At 36.4% G+C, this 27,610-nt stretch overlaps 2 pseudogenes; one reads left to right on the top strand and one right to left on the bottom strand.

Annotated features, from left to right (window-relative positions):
* Positions 1-14,299: 14,299 nt before the first annotated feature.
* On the bottom strand, positions 14,300-15,332 carry LOC144375744 (transcription intermediary factor 1-beta pseudogene; annotated as a pseudogene).
* Positions 15,333-22,536: 7,204 nt separating this feature from the next.
* On the top strand, positions 22,537-24,043 carry LOC101969903 (dnaJ homolog subfamily B member 11 pseudogene; annotated as a pseudogene).
* Positions 24,044-27,610: the final 3,567 nt, after the last annotated feature.

Here is a 27,610-nt window from a genome sequence, read left to right as displayed (position 1 = left end):
TTATTTTATTTTTAAATTTGTTCTAATTAGTTATACATGACCGTGGAATGCATTTTAACACATTGTACACAAATGGAGCACAATTTCTCCTTCCTCTGGCTGAACATGGTGCAGAGTCATACAACTAGTGTAATCATACATGTATATAGGGTAATAATGTCCGTCTTATTCTACAGTCTTTCCCACCCCCACAACCCCACTCCTCCCCTCACTCCCCTCTGCACAATCCATAGTTCCTTCATCCCCTCCACCCCCATTATGTATTAGCATCCACTTGTCAGAGAAAACATTTGGCCTTTGGTTTTTTGGGACTGGCTTATTTGGCTTAGCATGTTATTCTCCAGCTCCAAGGGATGGATTATTACCAAAGAAAGGTACTAAAAACCTCCTGAAAACTCCTTATGTAAGTTGAACAGCAGAATGCAGGGATTCAATAAGCAGTAGTTAGTTTCTGCACTTCACTAAAAATGTGGAAGGGTAAGAATGAATAAAATGAGAAAAAGCAATACCCTCATTCAATAATTTTAAACTTTCAGAATTTTTTTTTGGAGGTGCTTGGAATCGAACCCAGGGACTTGTGTATGCAAGACAAGCACTGTGCTAACTGAGCTATAACCCCAGCCCCAGAATTTTTTTTTTAATCTTAAAAAAGAAGATCTTTTAGAACCTCTACATGATAGAAAACTTGGTAAGTTTTTCTTGGTAAAAATATTTTGTGAAGCAGTAACAAAATATTCTTGGAATTCAGAAGATTCAGACTTTGACTTTTCTATCAGTTCTTGTCATTTATCTTCTTCCTGGACACTCTATTTCTTTACCTAAAATGTGCTTTTCTATCACCTTGGTAGAGGCTGTGTAAGGACAAGGTCATGTTTTTAAAGCAGTCTCTAGTGCCGACTGGGTTTCTCCCATAATTTACTGCTTCCACAGGTGACTGAAGTCTGTGGCTGGTCATAGCAATTCTTCAAGGTTACTGGGATGTCATTCACTTGGTTGGGGAAGTCTCTGTACTCCTCTGACTAACTCTGGCTGTTTATGGCACCTTATTGTGGAGAACATGTCTTATTCTATCCATTAGTGTAAAGGTGTTCAGAGTTAATGATGAGTAAACAATATACATTTTATGTGTTTTACAGGTAATTACCTTTCTTTTGCATCTTAGATGGAACAGTTTGACTGTGCTCACAACTATTATTTGAACACATTTTAAAAATTGCTTTGGTCATTATTTAAGGCACTTGTAAAGTTGCCCCTAAGATTCCTGCTAAAAGGCCTATGCATTAAGATGCATGGCTGTGTTTCCAGGCATTTTCCTGTGTGAGAAAAACATAAATACCTGCCAAAGTGCAATGAACAGTTTTGGAAAAGTTATGATAACTCTGTTTCTATCTATCTTATGGAAGTCTACGGCTTAATTTTCTGGTCAGAGGCAATGTCATGCAGAAGACATAGGGTAGCTCCTTAGGCATGAAAGGCTACTTGTATTTTTTGATACCAGGGATTGAATCCAAGCGCTTAACCACTGAGCCACATCCCCAGCTCACGTGAGTGCGCTCTCTCTCTCTCCCTTTTTTCTATTTAGAGACAGGCTCTCACTGAGTCGCTTATGGCCTTGCTGAGGCTGGCTTTGAACTCATGATCCTCCTGCCTCAGTCTCCTGAGCTGCTGGGATTATAAGCGTGTGCCACCAATGAAAGGAAGGCTGCTTCTTAATTAAGATTCCCATTTGGTGGAGTCCATCTACATGAAAAGATCAGTACTCAGCTTTCTCGGTGAAGTTTCCACAGCTCCATTAGGAAAACGGCATAGAAATTTGTTTAACAGCAAGTGATTTTTGACTTTTTAGTCTCACGCAATTCGTAATTTTGTTACCTTTCAACTGTATGATGTTGGTCAAACCTTCTTATGTGATTTGAGTTTCAGCTTCCTCACCTACACAAGCCTTTCAAATTAAATGTCCAGCACTTAGACACAGACAAGTGGTAAACTTTTAATAGGCATTGAATATTAAAACTCATTTTTAATTATTTCTCTGTAAAATTGTTCTGCAGTTGTTTATAAGTTTTCCAGTTTCTAATCTGCAACGTAAGATCCGAGAGTCTCAAAAAAGATGCTTAATAATGTCTCTGGCTCAGAGGCAAAGTATTCATGGGGAGACTCAGGGGTCTTAAGCTGCAGTTGCTCTTTTTCATAGTTGTGATGGGCTGTGTTGAGATACCACATTTTCCTATCAGGTTGCAAGGCTATGTATTTGGAAGAGTGCTGGTTAGAGAGGATTGCTGATAATGGTTATAGAATTGGATTTTTTTTCTCTCCATGAGGCCATTTTGTTCTTGAAACCAATTCGTTGAAACTAGTGCTCTGTTCTCATAAGCTCCACATTCTGGTTACTGATTGAACTGCTGCTTTCTGAGGACTGTCACCTCTGTTACAAGTAGAACTGCACTAAAAGTCCAGGCCAGAAAAATGATTAGAGTTCATGAGTTCAGGGACCACAAAAGGATTTTGGTCTAGTTCTCTTTATTGTTCGTGACAAGCTACTGAGTTTTGGAGGCTTAGGATATTAAGTGGTTTCTCAGACTGGGTAAAACTGAATGAATTATAGCTTTAGCCATATGAGAGAATTAAATATTTTCTTTTTTGGTGTTCTTTTTTTTCACTTTCAGTTCTTCTGTTCCTAGATGAAGTTCTTTATCATATTGAAGGACTTAATCTTTTTTTTTTTTTTAAATGGGTCTTTATTTTGGTCTTTTATTTATACTCAGTGCTGAGAATCGAACCCAGTGCCTCACACATACCAGGTAAGCTCTCTACCACTGAGCCACAATTCCAACTCCAGAATTTAATCTTTTTAATGCAAGAAAAATAGAAGAATTCCAAAACAAAACAAAAACTTTATAGATACTCTCTTATATCTTTTTAAATTTTTTTTATTTGTTTTATTTAGTTATACATGACAGAAGAATGCATTTCAATTCACCATATACAAATGGAGTGCAACATTTCAATTCTCTGGTTGTACATGGTGTAGAGATGCACCATTCATGCAATCATACATGAACCTAGGGTAAGGATGTCTATCTCCTTCCACAATCTTTCCTATCCTCATAATCTTATATCTTATTGATTGTGACTCAAAAGTCACTAACCAATAAAATAACCAATAAACACAAGAAAATACTGGATTCCTACTGTCTAAAATTAAATAGAAATAGGTGCTCTACTATATGGGTTCCCTTGCTTGTTGCCAAGATGTCTCAGTCAGGCATATTAATAGATTTTATCCGTGAGCTCTTGCAGACACACATATACATGAGCAATGATTTGCACATAGTGGGTGTTCAGTAATTGTTAGCTACTGTTGTTGTCATCTTCTCTTCTCGAATGCCCAGGATATGAGGCAGATAGTATAGATCCATTTAATAGCTGCGAGCAATGAGGCTTACAAAAGTTAATAATTTGCCTGCCCTAGAACCCTCATTTAACAAATGGGCAAGCAAAAATGTAATGCTAACCCTTTATTATTGCAAATCACATGCTTTAAATTCATACGACATTCAGCCTTACAAACCAAACATTTGGATTGCTTAATTTGTCCTAGTTCAATTCTGTATACTCAAACTCAGGATCTTTCAGCACAGCAAGAATGGGCTTTCTAACCAGGCTCACAGAGACTGCCAGAAACCAGAGAGAACTTGTTTTTTAATTTTCCATTTATGTGAGTCAGATCTTTTTCAATAGAATGCTACAAAAGCCCAGCTCAAGCTGACTTTTGCAAAACAAAAGAAAATAAAAATCATTGGCTTTTATAACTAGGAAGAACAGTGCTATCTTCAGAGACAGCTGGATTCAGATATTTAGTTTGCTTGGTATAGATACTATCCTCTTCTTTTGGCATTGATTTCATCTGCCTTGGCTTTATTTTTAGGCAATTAAATATGGCAAAATTGGCCATGTAGATCTCCAGACATGTATTCTAGCAGTTTAGCAACCCTAGAAAAATGAACAAATACTTGCAAATGGTTCTACATAAATCCTGGGGCTAATTCTTACGGATCTAGATTCGGTCCCATGCTATTGTGAAAGCAATCACAACTTTGACCTATTGAAACCTGGTTCATGTTTCTAGTCCCATATATGAAGGGATAAACAATATCCCCACAATCATAAAAATGTTCTTTCCAAAAGAATGAATGAAGTCTAGCAAGGCCAAGATAACAGGTATATACAATCTGAAACAGTGTGAAATACTTGGCATTTTAGGGAGCATGTCCTAAGATGAGAAGTTGTAATAGAAAGTTAAATTAAAATACAGGTTTGGTGGATGTCTTAGTCCTCCTTTTCAATTTTTAGGACAAAATCATGGATTAAGTGTCTTATAAACAACAGAAGTTTATTTCTTACAGTTCTGGAGACTGGGAAGTCCACTATAAAGTGGATGTGATTGTTTGATGTGTCTTCTGATGAGCTGCTCCTTTTGAGCTGCTTTTGTACACAAATCTTAGATGTCAGCATGGATGAGAGACCTTGCCTGGGCCTTTCTGTGTGACCTAATAACCTGCCAAAGATCCCACCTTGGGAGTGAGGATTTCAATATATGGATCTGGAGACCACAGCAATGAGTATGAAATTGGAACAAATTTCACCCACACAGGGTTTGGGTGTTGGATGGTGTTGAGCTGGATCACTAAAGATCTCCACAGTGAGATCATACTTGTTACTGAGGACAACAAGTTACAACCTGTGAACCAGGGAATCAAATACTTCCTTATGCTCTTTGGTGCTGGAGCTACTTTGCCACCTTCTGCCTCTTTGATCTACCAATTTTTTTGCTCCTTCCTAGTGGTAATAGAGAGGGTTCTCCAGAGAAAGAGTTAATAGGTCATATGTGTTTGGGATTTGTCTCCCTTCCTCCCCCCACATCCCTCAGAGCTGATGTTTCTATTGGAGTCTAAATGCAGGAAAAAGCCAATGTCTTTCTTTTCTGGGGAAGGGTCAGCCTTCTTATTCTATTTGGACCTTCAACTCTTTAAACCCCCCTCTTCCACATTAGAGAGGGCAATCTCTTTATTCCTTATATTTATTTAAATGTTAATCTCATTAAAAAACATTCTGGGCAACTAGAGGCTCAGTCAAGTTAACATGTAAAATTAGCTACTATACTAATTATCCACCCCACCCCTTTTGGTAGAGATGTGATATGCTTAAGCCAGCTCTAGTTACTAACTGGCAATTATATCTGTCATTTCAATTTTTAAAAAAAGCAAGGCTGCAACTAGGGTGGAGTAAGGAAGGTGTCAGGAGTCTAACATTTAAGGAGGTGTTCACTTCAGGCTCATCCAAGTGTGGAGCTGCACGTCAGCATGTGTCTTGTAAAATTTGTGTTCTGGATGCCATGTCTGCCTTCCAAAAGCTCCTTCCTGACTCAGAAGTTAGGTCATTTAAGGGCTCAATAGTAAACATTTTAAGCTTGGAAGGCATGCCGGCTCTGCTGCCACTCCCAAACTCTGCCTTTGTCGTGTAAGAATATTTAAGTGCCATATGTTAATTTACAAAAAAGAGATGGCTAGTCCACTGGTCATAGTTTGCAGATTACACCTCTAACACTTTTGGGTTGTTCTTTCCACAATCCTGGATAGTTTCTTCACATACTTCTGCCGATCTGTACTTAATTAGTTTAGAGGGAGTCTCTGCTGCTCTTCAGATTCTCTGCTCTCTCTTTGCATTCTCCCTTGCAAACTCTAGCTCTTTGGCCTCACAGGCTACTCTCTTCTTGGGGGGAAGACCACTGGACTTCACCTCAGTTTGTTCTCTTTGTGCCAGGGCTCCTACTCTGTTAAATATCCAATGTCTTCGGTGCTTGTGGTTTCATATATTATGTCCATTCTTAAAAGTTAATTCAGGTGACAGGATAAATCCAGGACTTATTCTTTCATACTGATCCAAACCACTTTTTAAAAAAATTATATTTTACCATCTTTTCTTTTCTAAATGTAAATGAAAGATTATTTGTATAAGATCAACCATATTTAGAATTCATAATTTAACTAAATTTGTGGACTTATCAAGTGAGTATAGACATCCAGAATCTCAGTATCCTCATTTGTATGAGGATAATTATCTCTGTCATGAGGTTTTGGGGAAATTTAAAATGAATATTAAATACTAAAGAACCTAGTACTGTATATATATTTCACTCACAATAAGCATAAAGATGGTATTTCATCTTCTTAAGTTTGATGTAGTGACTAATTTAAAACTGATTGTAGTGTTTTGGACTAGGTACTGGGGTTTGAGGGGTACTGAAGGATGTGAATACTTATAAATTGCTTTTTTTTTTACTAATTTTATTGTATTGTCAATATCTTAGAGTTGGATAGTGGTAGTAAATAATCTGTATTCAGTCCTTCCTCATGACCCATAAAAAGGGGTTTGCTTAGAATATTGCATTTGACTTTGACAGATCATCTTTGGTGAAATTTCATGTCTCTTGTGTATTTTCTAAAAAATTTATTTTAAGCTAATGAATTTTGAGAACTCACATATTCTTCATTTATGTCCTTTGTTGAATACAGGGTTTCAAATATATATATATTATATATATATAATTTCTTATTTTATGGCTTTTCTTTTCTTTTTTAAAAAAATATTTTTAGTGTGGATATGTAACCGATGTGATTCTGCAATCTGTATTTGGAGTAAAAATGGGAGTTCATAACCCACTTGATTCTAATGTATGAAATATGATATGTCAAGAGCTTTGTAATGTTTTGAACAACCAATAAAAAGATATTTTTAGTTCAATATAATACCTTTATTTTATTTATTTATTTTTTATGTGGTGCTGAGGATCGAACCCAGTGCCTCACATGTGCGAGGCAAGTGCTCTATTACTGAGCCACAATCCCAGCCCTGCTGGCTTTTCTTTTCACCATAGAACAAACATAGTTAACTCTGATGAAATTCAGTTTAAAATTTTTTAAAAATATTTTTTTAAATTGTAGATAGACACAACACATTTATTTATTTATTTATTTAATGTGGTGCTGAGGATCCAACCCGGTGCCCCACACGTAAAGGCAAGCGCTCTACCACTGAGTCACAACACCAGCCTGAATTTAGAATTTTTTCCCCTAACTTTTTGGATCATGCCTTTGGTGTCATGTCTGAAGACTCTTTGCTGAGCCTTATTTTCCCAATATATTCTCCTTAGTTATTTTTTTACATATTTTATAGCGTTTATTTTTACATGCAAATCTATAACTTAAAAAATTTTTGTATGAACTTTTTTTTTCTTTTTGCCTGTGACTATCTAATTGCCCTAGTACTATTTGTTAAAAATGCTACCCTTTTTTTATTGAATTGTTTTTGCACCATTGTATAAAATCAGCTGTGTGGGTCTATTTCTGAGTTTTTTATGGTTCCATTGATTTACGTGACTATCCATCTACCAATACTGCACAGTTTTGATGACTATGGCTATAACATAAGCTTGGTAGAATAATTCTTCCCACTTTTGTCTTTCTCAAAATTGTTGTGTATATCCAAATTCCCTTGCCATTCCACATGTTTTGGTATAATCTTGTCTATACCTAGAAAAGTAATTTTGATGGGTATTGATAGAAAATGTAATAGAACTTTATCAATTTATTTGTCATTGCTATGTTGTCTCCTAATCCATGATGCAGTGAGACAGTTAATTTTATGTGCTACCTTTACTGAGCTACCAGATTTCTATCTGGAAAACCATGATTTATGCATGCAGTCTGCCTCCTGGCTAATCTAGGTCTTTGTTGACTGCTTTCATAAGCATTTTATGATTTTTCAGAACACAGATCCCATGGGTGTTTCACTAAATATATATAATGTATTTATTTATTTTTATTTTTCCACATTTTTAATTGCTACATTAAAGTTGTATATAATGATGGAATTTGTTGTTACATATTCACAAATGCACACAATATGCCAATACAATTGGACTGATATCACTTCCCAGCACTTTCCCCCTCCCTCCCCACTTTCTACACTTTGGCCATTTTCTTAACTGAACTCCCTTTGATTTTCACTAGATTTCTGTCTCCCAACTTTCTTTTCATTTTTTCTCTCTAGCTCCCACATTTGAGAGAAAACATACGATTCTTGACTTTCTGAGTTTGGGTTATTTTGCTTAACGTAATGATCTCTAGTTCCATCAATTTTCTTCAAATGAAATAATTCTTTTTTTTTTTAATGGCTGAATAGAACTTCCATTGTGTATATATACCACATTTTCTTTATCCATTCATCTGTTGATGGACACCTAGCCTGGTTGCATAGTTTGGCTATTGTGAATTGTGGTGCTGTAAACATGGGTATTCATCTATCACTGTAGTATGGTGATTTTAATTCTTCAGAATCCTAGGAGTGGTATAACTGGGTCATTCAGTGGTACCATGCCTAGTTTTTTGAGGAGCCTCCATACTGATTTCCATAGTGGATGCACTAATCTATAATCCCATCAACAGTGTAAAGGTGTTCCTTTTTCTCTGCATCCTCTCTTTTTTATTAATTTTTTTAAAAATTTATATATGACAGTAGAATGCATTACAATTCATATTACACATATAGAACATAATTTTTCATATCTCTGGTTGCATACAAAGTATATTCACACCAATGTGTGTCTTCATACATATACTTTGGATAATGATGACCATCACATTCCACCATCATTTCTAATGCCATGACTGTCCCTCCCCCCTCCCCTCTGCCCTATCTAGAGTTCGAATTATTGGTATTCTTTTTTTTTTTTTTTATTGTTGGTCGTTCAAAACATTACACAGTTCTTAATACATCATCTTTCACAGTTTGATTCAAGTGGGTTATGAACTCCCAACTTTACCCCGTATATAAATTGCTGTATCACATCAGTTACCCTTCCATTGATTGACATATTGCTTTTCTAGTGTCTGATGTATTCTGCTGTCAGTCCTATTCTCTACTATCCCCCCTCCCCTCCCCTCCCCTCCCCTTTTCTCTCTCTACCCCTTCTACTGTAAATCGTTTCTTCCATTTGTATTATCTTGTCTTACCCCTCCTTTCCTCTTATATATCATTCTCACGAATTATTGGTATTCTTAAGTGCAGCCATTCTGACTGGTGTGAGATGAAATCTCAGCATAATTTTGATTTTCATTTCCTTAATTGCTAATGATGTTGAACTTTATTTTTTATATATGTATTGGTCATTTGTATTTCTTTTTTTAAGAGGTGTCTGTTTAATTCATTTGTCCATTTTTAATTGAGTTATTGTATTTTTTGGTACTAAATTTCTGAATTCTTCATGTACTCTAGATATTAATTCTCCATCAGAAGAGTAGCTAGCAAAGATTTTCTCCCATCCTGTGGGTTTTCTCTTCACATTCCTAATTGTTTCCTTTGCTGTGCAGAAGCTTTTTAATTTGATGGCATCTCATTTATTAACTCTTGGCATTATTTCCTGAGCTTCAGGAGTACTATTGAGAAAGTCATTGCCTACATCTAAATGCTGGAGTCCAGTGCATTTACTTTTTCAAAAGTGATTTAAGATGGTATATTACATTTAATTTTGATTTCCATGTGTTTATTGTAGTATATAAAAATGTAAGTGATTTTTTTGGTTGATCTTCTTGTAATCTTGCCAAACTCATTAAAGTCTATTGATTCTTTTGTGTTTTCTAATCATGTCAACAGCAAACAGGAAAAACTTTCTTTCTTTTTAATCTCCATTCCTTCCCTGATCTTTGTTTGTGTTACTGAACTTCATGAAAACTTTTGGAACAATAATGAATAGAAGTGGTGAGAGCAAACACCTAGCTATGTTGTGATCTTAGGGGAAACTTCCAGTCTTTCACCATAGAGTGGGAAGCTAGCCACAGGCTTTCTGAGATGCTCTTTATCAAAATGAGAAAAGTCCTTTCTATACTTAGTTTTCTGAAAATTTTTATTTTGAATGAGTGTTAGGTTTTGTCAATTAATATAATTATGCAGGCTTTTGTTTGTTTGTTTAGCTTGTTAATATGGTGCCTTTCCAGTATCAAACCACCCTTGTCAGCTTGAATAAATATACCACATGGTCATATATCATTCTTTTTATATATTGCTGAAGTCTATTTGTGTAGTTTCTCTTTTTTCTTTGACATTCTTGCTAGGTATTTGTCTTTTATTTGTTTATTTTTTAAATTCTTTTTAATTATACATGACAGTAGAATGTATTTTATGAATGATTTTGACATATCCTACATACATGGAGTATTACATCCATTTTTTGGTTGTACATGATGTGGAGTCACACTGGTCATGTGTTTATATATGAACATAGGAAAGTTATGTCCAATTTATTCTACTGTCTTTCCCATTCCCATCTGCCCTCCCTTTTCCATACTCCTTCCTATCAAATCTGGTGAACCTCCTCAACCCCCTCTCCCTGCCTCCCCACCTCTGTCTATTTTGAGTCAGCACCCACATATCAGAAATAACATTCAGTCTTTGTTTTTTGGGGAGTTGGCTTATTTCACTTAGCATGATATTCTCCAGTTCCATCTATTTCCTGGCAAATGCCATAATTTCATTCATTTTTTTTTACAGCTGAGTAATATTCCATTATGTATACATACCACATTTTCTTTTTTCATTCATCTGCTGAAGGGCACCTAGGTTGGTTCCATAGTTTGTCATCTTATTTTTGACATTTACTCTTTGCTCATGTAAACTTTTACTACTATTAATTTTTTTTCTTTATTTTTGTGACCCACCAAATTTAATATATATTTTCACTTTCATTCAACATATTTTTAAAATATCCCCTGTGTTTTCCTCTTAATCCATGGGTTATTTATAAGCATGCTGTTTAGTTTTTAAGTGTTTATAGATTTTTCTATTACCTTTCAATTATTAATTTTTAATGTGACTCCATTGTTATCAGGGAATACATGCCCTATTGTTTTTTAGTTTTTAGAGTTTGAGGTTTCTTTTATGGCACACCATGTGGTTTAGTTCGGTTCATATTAGGTGAACACTTGAAAAAAATATGAATTCTTCTGCTACTGGGTACATTATTCCACTGTTTGGGTCTGTTGGTTGATGATATTATTGAGTTCTTCATCCTCTATGAGTTTCTATCTAGTATTTTTGTTATTATTAAGAGCAGAGCTTTGACAACTTCAATAATAATTGTGAAGTTATCTATTTCTCTTTTCAGCTCTGTCAGTTTTCATGTATTTTCATGTCAACTTCATGTATTTTGAGGCTGTGTTGTTTGGTGCATACAAAATAAGGATCTCTATGTTTTCGGGTTCAATTTACCCTTTTATCTTCATGCAGTGTTTCTCTCTCTATCCCTAGTAATTTATTTTGTTGTGAAGTCTATTTTATTTTATCTTACATAGACACCTCTGCTTTCTTTTTATTAACGTCTTCATGGTATATCCTTTTCTGTCTTTAAAAATTTCTGCCTACCTTTATTATGTTTGAAGTGATTTTCTTATTTCCTTATAGACAGCATATAGTTGGGTTTCTCAATCTCTCTCTCTTTTTTGTTTCTGTTTTTATTTGATGTTTCCAAATATTAAAAAAATGTCAAGATTCTTATGCCAATTATCTCAAATAAGACCATGCAGAGAAATTTGGTGGGTACAGAAGTCACTTTTCTCCTTCAGTTTTCTTGCTGTTTATATAATAGCGTGATAGGAAATTGAGTCACATGTGCTTGGATGGAAAAAATGTCATTTTTTTTTGCAAAAAAAGAACAACATGCAGGCGATGTCTACTTTGGCTGCAAGTCAATTTACAGTATCAGTCTCTTTTCATTGGGGCATTTAAACCATTTATTTATTTTTAATTTTTATTTATTTATAATTAGTACAGAAAAATTATACATATTTAGGAGCTTGTGATTTTTGATACATGCAGACATTATATAGTTTTCAAATCAGACTTAATGTATCTATCTCCTCAAACATTTGTCAGTTTTTTTCCTGTTGAAAACATTCAAGATTGTTTCATGTAATTTCTTTGAAAAATATAGCACATCACATTTTCTACATTCACCTTGCTGTACAATAGAGCTAAAACTTATTTCTCCTATCTGTAATTTAATACTCATCAACTAAATTATTTCCATCTCTGTTTTCCCTATTCTGTGACCTCTGGTAATCATTATTCTATTCTAAACTTCTATGAGATCAACTCATTTTGATTTTTCAGATGCATGAGATCATGTGGCATTTGTCTTTCTATGACTGGTTTACCTCATATAACAATAATAATCTAATGATGTCCAGTTTTATCCATGTCATTGTAAATAACAGAATTCCATCCTTTTTATTACCAAATAGTATTCCATTATATATACCTACCCTGCTGAGAGCCATAGACGAGTCAGAATGACGCATGGCATTTTTGCTAGAACGGAATGTTTGAGGTGACACCAGCAAGCCATTGAGATGATGATGGTTATGTTAAGCTGTGTATTCAATTGTATATTAGACCCCTGCCATCCCCCTCAGGCGCCGGCTACTTTGGAGTTCTCGCAGGGATTCCTGGGGAGTTTGAATTAGTTGGGGAAGTGCCAGAGGAGGGATTTCCGGTTGGTTTGTGGTGTGTCCCCAGGAAAGGCCGGCATACGTGGTGTTCGAGGGAGTTCAGAAATAAAGTTTGTTCCTGCTTGAGTGGCTTGTGATTTGTGCCCAGCCAGACTGCAGAACTACCCCACATTTCTTATCCACTCATCAGTTGATGGATATTTAAGTTGGTTCAATTTCCTGGCTATTGTGAACCATACAGATTGAAATACAGATGGTTTTGACAAGCTGATTTTACTTCCTTTGTGTATATGCCCAGTATTGGGATCAAATGGATCACATTTTTAAATTTTTGAGGACTCTTTATACTATTTTCATAATGGCTGTAGTAATATAAATCCCAACCAATAGTGTTGCAGAATTCCCTGTTTTTTCACATTCTTGCTAGTGCTTGTTATCTTTTGTCTTTCTGATAATAACCTTTTGTTGTTGTTGTTTGCTAGTCTGGTTTTTGATACAATATCCTACTATACTGACCAAGCTAGTACTAAAATTCTGGGTTCAAGTGATCCTCTCGTCTCAGCCACCCAGATAGCTAGCACTGCTAATATGTGCATGTAATAGGCCCTTTAACCATGTGAAGTGATATCTCATTGTGGTGTTGACTTGCTTTTCTCTGATGATTAGTGATGTTGAGCATTTTTCATAAATTTGTTGCCATTTTATGTCTTCTTTTGGGTAATATCTACTCAAGTCTTTTACCTATTTTAAAATCAGATTATTTGCTTTGTGCTATTGAGTTTTTTGAGTCTCTATATATTTCAGAAGTCAACCTCTTGTCAAATGCATACAAGTATTTTCTCCCATATCATAGTTCATCTCTTCATCAGTTGATTGGTTGTTTCCTTTGCTGTGCAAAAGCTTTTTAGTTTGATGAAATTCCAGGTATCTATTTTTCCTTTTGTTTTCTATGCTTTAGTAATCTTATTTAATATATCTATCTATCTATCTATCTATCTATATATATATATATATATATATATATATCTCCCATCTTAAAGTCCTGAAGCATTTTTCCTCTTCTAGTAGCTAAATGGTTTAAGTCTTTGTTATTTTGAATTATTTTTGTGTATGGTAAGAGATAGTGACCTAGTTTTATTATGTTGCATATGAACATCCAGCTTTCCTACCACAATTAATTGAACAAACAGTTCTTTTCTCAGTGTGTTGTCTTAGCTCCTTTGTCAGAGATCGGTTGGCTATAGAGGCATGGGTTTATTTGTAGGCTTTGCATTCTGTCTTATTGGTCCATGTGTTTGTTTTTATGTCAATACCATGTTGTTTTGATTACCATAGATTTATAGTATATTTTGGAGTTGGGTAGTGGTGATGATGTCTACCTTGATCTTTTTACTCAAGATTACTTTGGTTATTTGGAGTTTGAGGTGACTCTACTGGAATTTTAGAATTGTCTTTTTTTTTTATTTCTATGAAGAATGCCATTGGTATTTTGGTAAGGATTACATTGAAACTGTAGATCATTTGGGGTAGTATGGGCATTTTTAACTATACTGGTTTCTCCAATCCATGAATATATGATGTCTTTCAATCTGGGGCGTATTCTCTTTGATTTTTTTTTTTTTTTTTTTTTTGGTCTATGTGTTTTGGTTTTCACTATAGATCTCTTTCCTTTCTTTGGTTAAATTCATTCCCAGATATTTTATTTTATTTTTTGTAGTTAGTAGAAATACGATTAATTTCTTTTTTATTTTTTAACTGGTGAAGTTTTTATTAAATCCATAGAAGTAAAAACCATTTTTGTGAGGGACTGAGGATGGGGCCACCAAGGAGTAGGAGTTAGGCCACCAGGGTTGGGATAGGGATGGGGTACCAGGACAGATCAGAGCTGGCATGGCCAGGCCATAAGGGCCCCAGCTTCAGGGGCCATCACCAGGGCCTCCAGACAGCTCCTGGGAACTTAGGCCAGCACTGGGCAGGCTCAGCGGCAGGGGCTCCACCAGCACAGCAGAAAACTTGGTGTCACCGAAGGCCTCATTCATGCGCGTCTCCAAGAAGCGCTGCAGGCCGATGATGGACTGCAGGGATGTCCTCTGTCAACCTGTTGAACTGCTTGAACATGCGGCCCACATCCTGGGCAAACTCTTGGGGGGAGCTGTAAGGGGGTGACAATTTCTCCTGGAGGTGAGCACGAATCAAGGTCAGGTCCAGGGTGCCACCAGGTTGCTCCAGAGAGAAAGTAGAATCGGTAGCCAGCTGGTGCAGGGGTCAGCAGGGCTCATGGCAGAATAGTGCCAGGAGGACACGCTCACATTTCCTCTGGTTGGCTGGTGAGAGCTTAGCAAGCACGCCCGTGTTGTCAGCACCATCCAGGCTGAGGCTGCCATCCTCCTTCAGGTCAGGGAGCACATGGCAGAGGGAGCAACTCCACTCCTCCCCTGGCACATCCTGCAAGGCAGGCAGGTGGCAGTCCAGATGGAAGCACAACTCGCACTGGTTGCACATGACCAAGTCACCTGGCTTCTGGCATATACGGCAAATGGTGGCACTGTCATCCAGGGTACCTGGGCCACCAGCTGGGGCTGAAGTACCCTCTGGAGCCACCACCTCTAGGCCTGAGCTGTTGCTGCCACTAGGTGAGGCCAAGCGGGGACCTTCAGTGCCAGAGCCCTCAGCCAGAGCCATCAGCACAGGCTTGGTCTCAGGACCCTCAGTGGCAGTAGGAGGGGCTCCAATAGCAGCCTCTGTCTCTTCCTCCTTAACAATGGGAATATTTTGAGAAGATTAATTTCTTAATTTTTTTCAAATAATTTACTTTTATCATATAGAAATGTTACTAATTTTTTGTATGTTGATTTAGTGTCTTAAAACTTTGCTATACTTGTTTACTAGTTCTAATAGCCTTATGGTAATGTCCATGGGGTTTTCTGTTTATAAGGTCACATCACCTGTAAACAGTGTCAATTTGACTTCCTCTTTTCTAATTTGGATGCCTTTTTTTTGTTTATATTTAATGTAATTATTTATAAGTTCATCTTAAATTTGTCATTTTATTTTTGTTTTCTGCTTATCATCATCTCCTCCTCCTCCTCCTCCTCCTCCTCCTCCTCTTCTTCTTTTGTATTGGGAATTGAATTTAGGGGCACTTAACCACTGAGCCACATCCCCAGCTCTATTTTGTATTTTATTTAGAGACAGGGTCTCACTGAGTTATCAAAAATGAGGTGCTTATCACTTAACACCTCAATTTTGCTGAGGCTGGCTTTGAACTTGCGATCCTCCTGTCTCAGCCTCCAGTGCCACTGGAATTACAAGCATGTGCCACTGTGCCCAGAAAGTTCTAAAAATTATATTCTGGACTTCTTTATATCTTCTATTTGTTAACTGAGATTATAACTTTTCATTTCCTCTAAGCCTGTTGATAAAATTGTCATCGAAACATTTTTAATGTAGATCCTCTGAAATCCTTCTATGGTAATTTTAACATTTGTGCCTTACTGTCAATAGCTGTTGTCTTTTTTTCATTCTAGGTGAGAATTTCTTTGTTTTCTACTATGATGAGTTGCCTAATTGCATTGGAATCTGGGTATTGTGGTTATTATGTTGTGAGATTTGGGATCTCATTTAAATCTTTGATGTAGCAGTAATCCTCTGAATTTCCCATTCCAATAGGAAAGAAGAATATCACACTGTTATTGCCAGGCTTGGGTAAACAGTCCAGGTTCCCCTTGGCCTTGCGTAAAACTGAGGCAGGAGTGCTCTTTGTTACTGGTGGGCAGAGGTGGGGGTAGGGGTGGGAGGGTGGGCAGGATCAGGCTCTCCATTATGCCTCCATGAGCACCACTGGCTGGCAGTGGCAAGGTTACCTAATATTGTCCTCCACAGGGCCTTTTAGACACTTTCAAGAGAGGGTTTGCCTACTTCATGTTGATGAAAGCCCTGACTCCCCACTAAGCCTCCTTTGACACCAATAGGGCAGGAAAAGAATGGGTACCTCAGTCCCCTGTGTAAGGGTTTAATTCCAAGCCCCCCACATGATCTCCACTGACCCCACAGGGTGGCCACTTTATTACCACCCAGTGGAGATAAAGCACTGGTTCTTTCTTAACATTTCACTGACATTTCCCTGACAAAAGTATTAGAGTGACTAGTTAGAGCTCCATGAGAGTTGAAGTGCAGTTTTCTTACCTGGGTTTTGATGGTGGGGATTTGGATGGTGGCACAGTTGTTGTTTTTCTTCTTTCTTTTCTTTCTCTCTCTCTTTTTGTTGTTAGGTTTGTTCTGTTTTCTGTGCAGTTTGAATGGAACATAGAGGCTGTTGACTAATTTTCTATCTTGCTTGGTTGCCTAATATTATTAGTCATGATAGGAAAGATTTGGAGGAGGAGACATTTTTTGTCTGTGTCTGTTGGTGTTTTCTTTTTTTAGTTGTAGATGGACACAATACCTTTATTTATTTACTACATATTGATGAATACTACATATTTTTATGCGGTGCCAGGGATCGATCCCAGTGCCTCATGCATGCTAGGCAAGCACTGTACCACTGAGCCATAATCCCAGCCCCTTTCTTTTTTTTAAAAAATGAGTTCTAATTAGTTATACATGACAGTAGAATGAATTTTAATTCACATTGTATACAAATGGAGCATAGCATTTCATTTCTCTGGTTGTACACAATGTAGAGTCACACCATATGTGCAGTCATACATGATGTATGTCATGTATGATGTTCATCTCATTCCACCATATTTCCTGCCTCCATGCCCCCACTTTTACCCTCCCTCCCCTTTGCCCAATCAAAGTTCCTCCAGTCTCCCCATTATAAATCAACATCCACTTATCAGAGAGAACATTCAGCCTTTGGTATTTTGGGATTGGCTTACTTTACTTAGCATGATATTTTCCAGCTCCATCCATTTATCTGCAAATGCCATAATTTTATTCTCTTTTAATGCTTAGTAATATTCCAGTGTGTATATATACTACAGCTTCTTTGCCCATTCATCTATTGAAGGGCATCTAGGTTGGTTCCACAGTTTAGCTATTGTGAATTGAGCTGCTATGGATATGGATGTGGCTGCATCATCATAGCATGCTGACTTTAAGTCCTTTGGGTATAGACTGAGGAGTGGGATAGCTGGATCAAATGGTTGTTCCATTCCAAGTTTTCTAAGGAGTCTTCATACTGTTTTCCACAGTGGTTGCACCAATTTGCAGTGCCACCAGCAATGTATGAGAGTGCTTATCCCCTCACATCTTCACCAACACTTACTATTGCTTGTATTGTTAATTGGCATTATGTTGTGTTTTCTTTATCACTCAGTCTGGGATAGATGAGGCAAACAAAATAAGAAAAACAATAAAAAAAGAAAGAAAGAAACCAAAAAACCCTAGAGAACTCATCGCTCTGAAATAACCAAGCCTCCAGTATCTAAAGAATTTCATTGGTTCAAATTTTCAAATTTGCTTGATTTTACACTTTTTCTTTCTTTGGAGTTCAGGTTTTCTAGGTTAATTTCCATTTCTTTATTTCTTCTTTTTTAGCACCAGGGATTGAACCCAGGGTCCCTTAACCATTGAGACATATTCCCAGCCTTTTTATTTCTTGAGACAGGGTCTTAAACTAAGTTGCAAACTTTTTAAGTTTTCAAATTTTTTTTCTGTTTAGCATCTCCTTTCTTGAACACCTTTTTTTTTGTGTGTGAGTTGAGTCTTAAAAGTAATTTTATTTTATTTTATTTTATTGGAGTTTTCTACATCTATCAAGGGCCAATTTTAAGACCAATTCTTAAAATTTTTCATGTTTGTTTATTTAAAATATTTTGATTCTACTTCCTCCATGCTAGCGTCTGCTGGCATTATAAAAGTCAATGATCATTAGGAGATATGAACCATACGGGTTATTTTAATGGAGTAAATGCACTGTAGAGAATAGCTGACTTGATATTTAAAACTAAAAAAGGACAAAAGAGAATATGATGACATCATGGAAGTAACAATTTCAGGAAGCAGTTACATTCCTAGAGTTGGGAGAACAAAAGGAAGAGGGTAAAGTGATTTAAACCCAGGAGAGCAGAGGAGCAGCTCCATAAAGCTGAATCCTGGCCTTAGGTTTTGGGGTGCTTCTGAGCTGGTGCTTAGGTCACTGATCTTGCAGACTGAGGCTAGGACTGTGTTTTCTGAGTGGAGTGGTAGCTGGCTGTCCCTGAAGTCTTTAAAGGCACTTTGGCAGTTCTGCAAGTGTCGAAACACAGCAAAGTGGGTTCAAAGGATGCTACGAGGATGAATCACCATCAATTCTTCAGCAAATCTTGAAGATATAATCAGATTCCAATCCCTTCTCACGACCTTTCGATTCTTTCTCCCATCCTGGCCACCATCATTCTTACCAGATTCTTCCAAACAAAAAACAAAACAAAACAAAAAACAATTAGAATTCCTAGGTTTCTCTGTTGTACCTCTTCACTTAATTTTCATTCTTTCATCCATTCATTTTTTAAAACAATTATGCAGTCAATGTAATCCTGCTAAATTTAAATCTGAATATTTTTTCTGTACTGTTCAAAATCCTCTAGTGTCTTCATTTTGCTCAGGACAAAAGCCCAAGTCATTATGCTATCCGAGCTCACCCTTTATCCTCCAGCCCACCTGGAGTTGTCATGCACAACTGCATGGCTCCAAGAGGAACTATCCATGGAGAATGCCATGTGTCACATGATGTCTCCAAGTTCGCCTCCCCTTCTTTTCATCTCTCTGACTCTCCTTCCTACCATTTTTTCTTTCATAGTCCCCTTTTCTTCCTTACTGTTTCTTAAACATGCTAGGCTCACTTCAGGGCTATTTCTCTTGCTGTTCTGTTACCCCTCAGAAATATGTGTGGCTTCTTCTGTGCTTTCTATGGTTTTGTTTTTATTTAAATGTATACCTCAGTAATTCTTTCCCTGGCCTACTGAAAAATACATCTAGTTTTGCTTTCTGATGTTCTTATCCCTTTTCCTTGTTTTATTTTTCCTGAGGCACTTTTTCCAAATAATACATTCCATGTTAACTTATTATTTTATTTATCCAGCCCTCAACCCAAGTAAACTATAGTCTCAAGAGAAGTTTTTTTTCCCCCCCCCCAGGGGTCGGGGAAGGGTCTGTTTGATCAGTCATGTGCACTGGTACCTATAGCTGTGCCTGACATAGAGTAGGTTCTCAATACATATTTGTACTTTTGATTATTTAATATTGTAATCTCATGTTACTATCTTCATATTCCATGGAGATTTAGCCTGTCTTGTAATAAAGTGAAAAAGTATTTGCAACTTTAAATTTCTGGAAAAGAATGAGAATCATTTTTTTTTCATTTAGTGTGGCAAGGCATGGAATTTACATAATAGAATTCAAATTGAATTGCAAATTATATGTGTGATGATTTGTATCATATTGTCAAATAATAATAATATTTAAAAACTTTGTGGATAATTACTATATCCACTATCCACCACAATGCAGATCTACTCTGGTTATTTAGTCAATGCAAATCCATTACAATCCTTTCAGTAAGGAAGCAAAAATATTGCCTATTGAAAAGCTTTATGTGAGATCACTTTTTGTACCTTTTTTAAGAAAGTTTATATGCATGCAATTTTAGAATGCATTAGAAATGAAAAGAAACTAAGAAAAAATGTTTTGGGACAAATATATATAAGTCAGTGAGAAATTTAGCTTTGAACAATGCTATGATTTTTCATTGACTTTAAATTTCTTTTAAAGATCACTAATAGAATAAAGGAAAAAGTTGCATTGCTCTACTTTGACAAAGAAATGTAAGCAGAATGACAAAATACAATGCAAGATTCAAAGTGAACTTTGGAATTACAAAATGTGCAGGGAGTTACCATGAATTGATTTGCCAAGCTTGTTAGTACTTCCAGCCTATTTTCTCCATAAACAATGTTACCTCTTGTCTATGATTTTGGAATTGTTTAATTGAAAATGTTCGGGCTTTCTGTCTTGAATGGAGCATAAGAAATAAATAAGTAAAGGACTATAGAATGCATTATCTCATTTTTCTAATGATAATATCAAGCCAATGAAATAGCCCAAAGTGGAAAATCTATAAACTGCTGGTTTGACAATGTTAATTTAGTTAGAGAGGAATAAACAAATAAATGTACAGTGACTGAGAAATATGATTATTAATGTTTGGGAAAAGAAAGGAATTGGTTAAAATTACTTCTGAGAGCTGATTTGTTAGCCTCATTAATTTTTGGTTATTTTCATCGTATTGTCTCCAGGATCGAACTCAGTGCCTCACCCGTGCTAGGCAAGTGCTCTGCCACTGAGCTACAGCTCCAGCCCCTAAAACAATTTTTTTAAAGGAAAAAAAAATTATATGTATTTTATTGATGTTTGTGTAATATTTGTTAAATTTCAACTTTCAATTTTTTACTATTAGTATATCAATAATTTAGTTTTTCAGAGCTATTTCAGTGTTAAAAGTGGAAAAAAATGCACAGTAAATTGTCAAAAATATTATTGGTTTAGAGAACAAATGACTAAGTAAATAAGAGAAAAATGGAATATGAAAGCAGCTCTAGTTCTAGAGAACAAGGTAAACCTAAGGAAGTACAGGGTCAAGATACCTAAGTTCCATTAAAGTAGTACCATTTTGCTAATTTTAAAAAATATATTTTGTCTCTCTTTTGTATTCCTCCTTATTGGAGGAATTATTACTTATATAGCTATATTTTAATCTGTCATTTTGTTTTTTTGAGTTATATATTTTTAATGGTTTCCATGAAGATTTATTTATAACCATGTAGTTGTGGATAATTGAAATTTAATTTCAATAACATTGAAATTTTGTTCCTAATTAAATAGTTCACCCTCCCTTTTTCTTCTTTAGTACTACTGTCACACAAATTATATTTTTTTAATATTTATTTTTTAGTTATAGGTACACACAATATCTTTATTTATTTTTATGTGGTGCTGAGGATCGAACCCAGTGCCTCATGCATAGTACTTGAGCGCTCTACCTCTGAGCCACAACCCCAGCCCACAAATTATATCTTTATTATATCTTTGATATAAATGTATAAATATATTTTATTTGTGACTTTTCTCCTCCTATCTGATTTAAAAGACCACAAACAAACACACAAAAGATACTTCAGTTCCATCCTTATATTATTTAGATATCCTCTGAAACTTATCTCATGCTTCTTAGATCTTCAGATATGTGCTTCCTTCCTGATATTCAGGTCTCAATTTATTTGTAACTTAGACCGATCCTAGCCCTGTGCCTAGTCATTTTCTGTCAATCCACCCTGTTTTAGCTTTTTCATAACCCATTTTATTGCTTGACCTTCTCTTTTTATTGACTTGTGTGATTATTTTCAGGCTTTCTTCACCAGGTTTGTTTACTGCAATTTAGAACAATGTCTGTCACACAGAAGTCACCAATCCTTGTTTATGGAATGAAATAAGGAGGGGAATGCCTGAATACAGGAATAAAGTGCAAAAACAACAATTTATAGCAAAAAAATGAAAAACCCAATCATAAGAAATATCACAAGGTACTAGACATTTTAAAAATAAAAAAAAACATGTTCAGTCTTCATGAACAAAATATAACATTGCAGAACATAAAAGGTGCTTTGAAAAAGTAGCACATTCATGATTTAAAACCTCAGAATCCAAAAGAATTAATTTCCTTTAAATGAAGTTTTAAATGCATTGTATTTTCTATGGCCAGTAACATGATTGAAGGAGTGAGGCAAATGAGGGACCTGACGAAACTACAAAATTTTAAAGGCCACCAAAAATGGGGTGGGGGGGAGGTGGTGCAAGCTAGCTGCTTGCGGACCAAGTAGGAGACTCCCTGCGTGAGGCGGCCTCACAAGGCCGGGAGCGCTAGCAAGACTATGCGGCGGCTGTGGAGGCTGTGAGGGGTGTGTGGGACCAGGGCCGGCACTGAGGAACCATGGGCCCGCAGAACCTGGGCACCTTTTGCCTGTTGCTGCTGTACCTCATCGGGGCCGTGATCGCCGGTTTTAGGTGGATACAATATATTTTATGTGATGCTGAGGATTGAACCCAGTGCCTCCCCGGTGCTAGGCGAGCACTCTACCACTTGAGCCACAACCCCAGCCCATATTTTACAATGCAAAAAATAGCGAGATTTCTATAAGATCCTGGGGGTACCTCGAAGTGCCTCTATAAAGGATATTAAGAAGGCCTACAGGAAACTAGCCCTGCAGCTTCATCCTGACCAGAACCCTGATGATCCCCAAGCCCAGGAGAAATTCCAGGATCTGGGTGCTGCTTATGAGGTTCTGTCACATAGTGAAAAACGGAAACAATATGATACATATGGTGAAGAAAGGATCGAAAGATGGTCATCAGAGCTCCCATGGAGACATTTTTACGCACTTTTTTGGAGATTTTGGTTTCATGTTTGGAGGAACCCCTGGCCAGCAAGACAGAAATATTCCAAGAGGAAGTGATATTATCGTAGATCTAGAAGTCACTTTGGAAGAAGTATATGCTGGAAGTTTTGTGGAAGAAGTTAGAAATAAACCTGTGGCAAGGCAGGCTCCTGGCAAACGGAAATGCAACTGTTGGCAAGAAATGGGGACCACCCAGCTGGGCCCAGGTCGCTTCCAGATGACCCAAGAGGTAGTCTGCGATGAGTGCCCTAATGTTACATTAGTGAATGGAGAACGAACGCTGGAAGTAGAAATAGAACCTGGAGTGAGAGATGCCATGGAGTACCCCTTTATTGGAGAAGGTGAGCCTCATGTGGATGGTGAGCCTGGAGACTTACGCTTCCGAATCAAAGTTGTCAAGCACCGGATATTTGAAAGGAGAGGAGATGATTTGTACACCAATGTGACAATCTCACTAGTTAAGTCTCTAGTCGGCTTTGAGATGGATATTACTCACTTGGATGGTCACAAGGTACATATTTCCCGGGATAAGATCACCAGGCCAGGAGCCAAGCTATGGAAAAAGGGGGAAGGGCTCCCTAACTTTGACAACAACAGTATCAAGGGCTCTTTAATAATCACATTTGATGTGGATTTTCCAAAACAATTAACAGAGGAAGCAAGAGAAGGTATCAAACAGCTACTGAAACAAGGATCAGTGCAGAAAGGATACAATGGACTGCAAGGATATTAAGAGTGAATAAAATTGGACTTTGTTGAATATAAGTGAATCGGCAATATTTATTATCTGCAAGGGATTTTTTGTGTTTTTATTTTTATTTTCAATATGCAAGTTTGACTTAATTTTTTTCCTAATAACCGTCATGATATGAATAAGAGGGCTTGAGTTTGTCCATTTGCATTCAGACAAGAATGACCAGCAAAAGGTTAACTAATACCTCTCCCTTTGGGAATACAATGTCTGGTGCTGCCACCTGAGTTTCAAGAATTAAAGCTTCAAGAGGACTCCAGGAGCAAGCAAATAAAAAGGGTTGGAGATAATTGTTAGTTATTTCATTCAAAATGCCAACTGGAGAAGTCTGTTTTTAAATACATCTTGTTGTTATTAAAAAAAAAAGAAAATACATAAATTTATTGGATGTTTTCTTTTTCACATGGACTTTTTGTCTTTTTCTCATTTTTCTTAGACAAAATGCTACATGAGGTGAGAAACTCTGGTTGGTGCTTTGGAGACAGAATACATTTCCATTTTGCAGAAGAGCATCTTTGTTTGCTTATTTATATTTTAGTCAATCATTACTTGGACATTTGCAAAAATGGGAATGAAAAATTAATTTAAATGAAAAATTAACTGACTAACCTAAGGCAGAATACTCAGTAGCAGTATAAAATCTTGTTCTTCTATAACTCAAAATCTATTTCCAAAATCATATTACAAGTTTAAAATTTAATGGGTATATGTGAATATGTATATCTCTGTGTCTTTGTGTTGAAGAGAGTTAATTGAAAAAGAGCACATATGTTATATGAAGAATGTATAACTATCAAAGTGAATGAGTAAAGTTTTAGAAAGTGCTCTTTCTCAATAACAAAACTATAGGGAATTAATAAATTTGTGCCAGTTTATCAAATTAGAACTAATAATTTCCAGGAATTCTTTTTTTTTTCTTGCACTCTGTGTGGAGAGGTCCTTGATATTATACCTCTCTTTCTGTTTCCTGCAGGTGGCAAATACTTATTTAATTATTCATATGACTTAATAATGCAAGCACTTCTCAAATAGGAAGGACCTGCCAGAGTATTTCATCATGTCCTTTCTCTCAGTTTTCTGGAGATTTATTACCTTTGCCTTGATTGGGAAAGTAGCAAAATAGCAAATTTATTTCCTATTTGAGAATGTTGACCTGAATATCTGATTTGATTTAATTTGAAAAATTGAAATGGAACCTTTTGTAATGATGACTTTATATTCTACATTCTACCTTGACTTGTTCCCTATACATGGCAACTGCTGCAAGGATACAACAACAACAACAACAACAGCAAACTACATACTTTTATAGGATTTCTACTTGAGATAAGATTATCAGCAAATGTAAGTTCTTCTTGAGTTGAATTTTCTTTGAGAGAGCAGTTGAATTGTCTTCTACACTATTATTATTATGTTCTACTATATTACCTTTAAGGGAAAGTAATAAATCTCCAGAATACTGAGAGAAAGGATATATATATATATATATATATATATATATATATATATATACACACACACACACACACACACACATATTTATGACATGGTAAAATATAAAAATATAAATATAAATTATATATATATATATGTGAGTGTGTGTGTGTATTTATGGCATGGTAAAATATATATATATCTCGAGGGGTGGGTTATCTTTTGCAGAAGATCAGTATACCACTTGGTCATTTGTTTTTCCTTCTCTAAAAGGAGAAAAAATACTTATAGAAGTGGATTTTCTCCAATCCTCTGATCAATAGTTGGGGTAATTTGCCTGATAGATATCTTTACTCATTTCTACTTCATGGAGATATATGATGTTTTATCAACATTATAAATTTTCCAACCCTTTCAGAAACAGTTTTGGAAACTTTTTGCACACATCAGAGCTGTGTAAGGAAAGCATACACTTCCTGTTTGATACTGTGGCAGGCGAGGAGGGGAGCTGCTCAGATCTCCCTGTAAGAGAGAACTTGCTGTTCTGCCACCCAGAGTGCAGGTATAGCCTTCTTCTACAGGGCCTGCATTGCCCTCCTAGTCCTTTGTTTGGGGCTGTATCTAAGCAGTATCTCTCTCTAAGCAGTATCCAGACAGTGATGAGCAGGCAGGACTATCAGGAACTGGTTATTTCTACCTGATATGCAAATAGACTCCTCCAAAAGGCAATCTTTGCTTCAGAAGTCTCCATCAGGTTGGTTGAAATTCATCTATATTTTGCGTATATCAATAGTTTGTTTCTTTTCTTGCTAAGTAGTATTCCATTGTGTGAACATGCAACAACTTGTCCAAGTTGTTTTAAACAACAGAAATATATTTTATCTTGCCTATCTTAAGGTCCACAACAATTTTCTCTTGTGTTTTATTTAATTAAAAAACTTTTTTTTTGAGATAACATTTCACTGTGATGCTGAAGCTGGCCTTGAATTCATGATTCTGCCTCAGCTTTCTAAGCAGAGATTATAAGCACATGGCACCATGCTCAACTCCTCTTATATTTTTTTTCCTAGAAGTTTTGTTACAGTTTTGTGTTTTATCTTACAAGTATGAACCACTTTTATTTAATATTTGGTAAACAATGTATGAACAAAAGTTTTTTTTTGTTTTGTTTTTATTTGTTCATGGAAATCCAACAGTTCTACCATCATTTGTTGAACACTCTTTCTCTACTGAGTTGTCTGTGGCCCTGAGTCTATTATTGTGACATAACCACATTGTCCTGATTACTGCTTATAATAAGAATTACTGCTTGCAATTTGAAGAAATCAGAATGGGTTAGCCATCAAATTCTGTTCCCCCTTTTCAAGGTTGTTTTGCTTAGAGATATGATTTAAGGAGAGGTGCCAAAGGAAGAATTTAGCTTACTGCATTATTTCTTGAGTAGAATTATTTTAAGTCCAATTAAAATGTCACTTTTGCAGGAGCGCTCTGCCTAAAACTTGGCCATGTAATTGTGAACAGCATGCTTCAGTGCAATGGCACCTGTGATGATAGCAGGTGTTTCTCTGGCCACCAGCCTGGAGAAGGCTTGTTGAGAGAATTTATTGACACAAACAATGTGATCAGTAGTCACTGACTCAGATCCACTTTAGTATAGTGTCTGAAACTCAATTTTTCTGAAGCACTTCATGCCTCATGGGATGCTCATGGGCACTGCTTATTTTAACCCTCACTACATTTATCAAAGAATTCACCACTATATCCTCAATACCAGAGCATGTTACTCAGACCTTGCCTGTGGAATGCTATTGCCATTTCTGCTACCATTGCTTCAAATGCCACATTGCTGCAAAGAAAGAAACGCAACCCCAAGTTAATAACCAGGCACAGAGTGGAAGACAAAAAATTCTCCTGAGCTTTGGTATCAGAGATGTTGAAGCCAGTAGATAAGTCTGAGAACATTCCAGTGGAGAACATAAGAGAACACGTATCCTTAAACAGCCTACTGGAGGTAAAAAGGACTGACCAGAGGAGTAGACCCAGCCTCCAGGTAACTGGGAGAATATTCATAGGTTCACTTTTTTGTACGATTCAGAAAGAGGAGGACAGGGATGATCTTAGAGACTGGCCACTGGCCACAGGCAAGGTTGACACAAGTCAAAGCATCTTGACAGGCAAGGAAGTGTGACAGTGGATAATTGATGAGCTAAATGGGAGAAGTAGGTGAGAAACAGGAATGGATTGTAACAAATGCATGCAAATCCGGTGGGGGAGGTTCCCAGATGGATCAACACAGTCAATGAATTTTGTAAAGCTTGGTTAGGGAAAATATGCTTTATAAATAAGGCATTTAATGGATCATTTTAATGTAACCCCTCAAAACCACATAATCATATTCAGATTGAGTCTACAAACACTTAATC

The sequence above is a fragment of the Ictidomys tridecemlineatus genome, chromosome 3 (assembly GCF_052094955.1).
Source record: "Ictidomys tridecemlineatus isolate mIctTri1 chromosome 3, mIctTri1.hap1, whole genome shotgun sequence".
Lineage (NCBI taxonomy): Eukaryota > Metazoa > Chordata > Mammalia > Rodentia > Sciuridae > Ictidomys > Ictidomys tridecemlineatus.
This window is presented reverse-complemented; position numbering and strand designations above follow the sequence as displayed.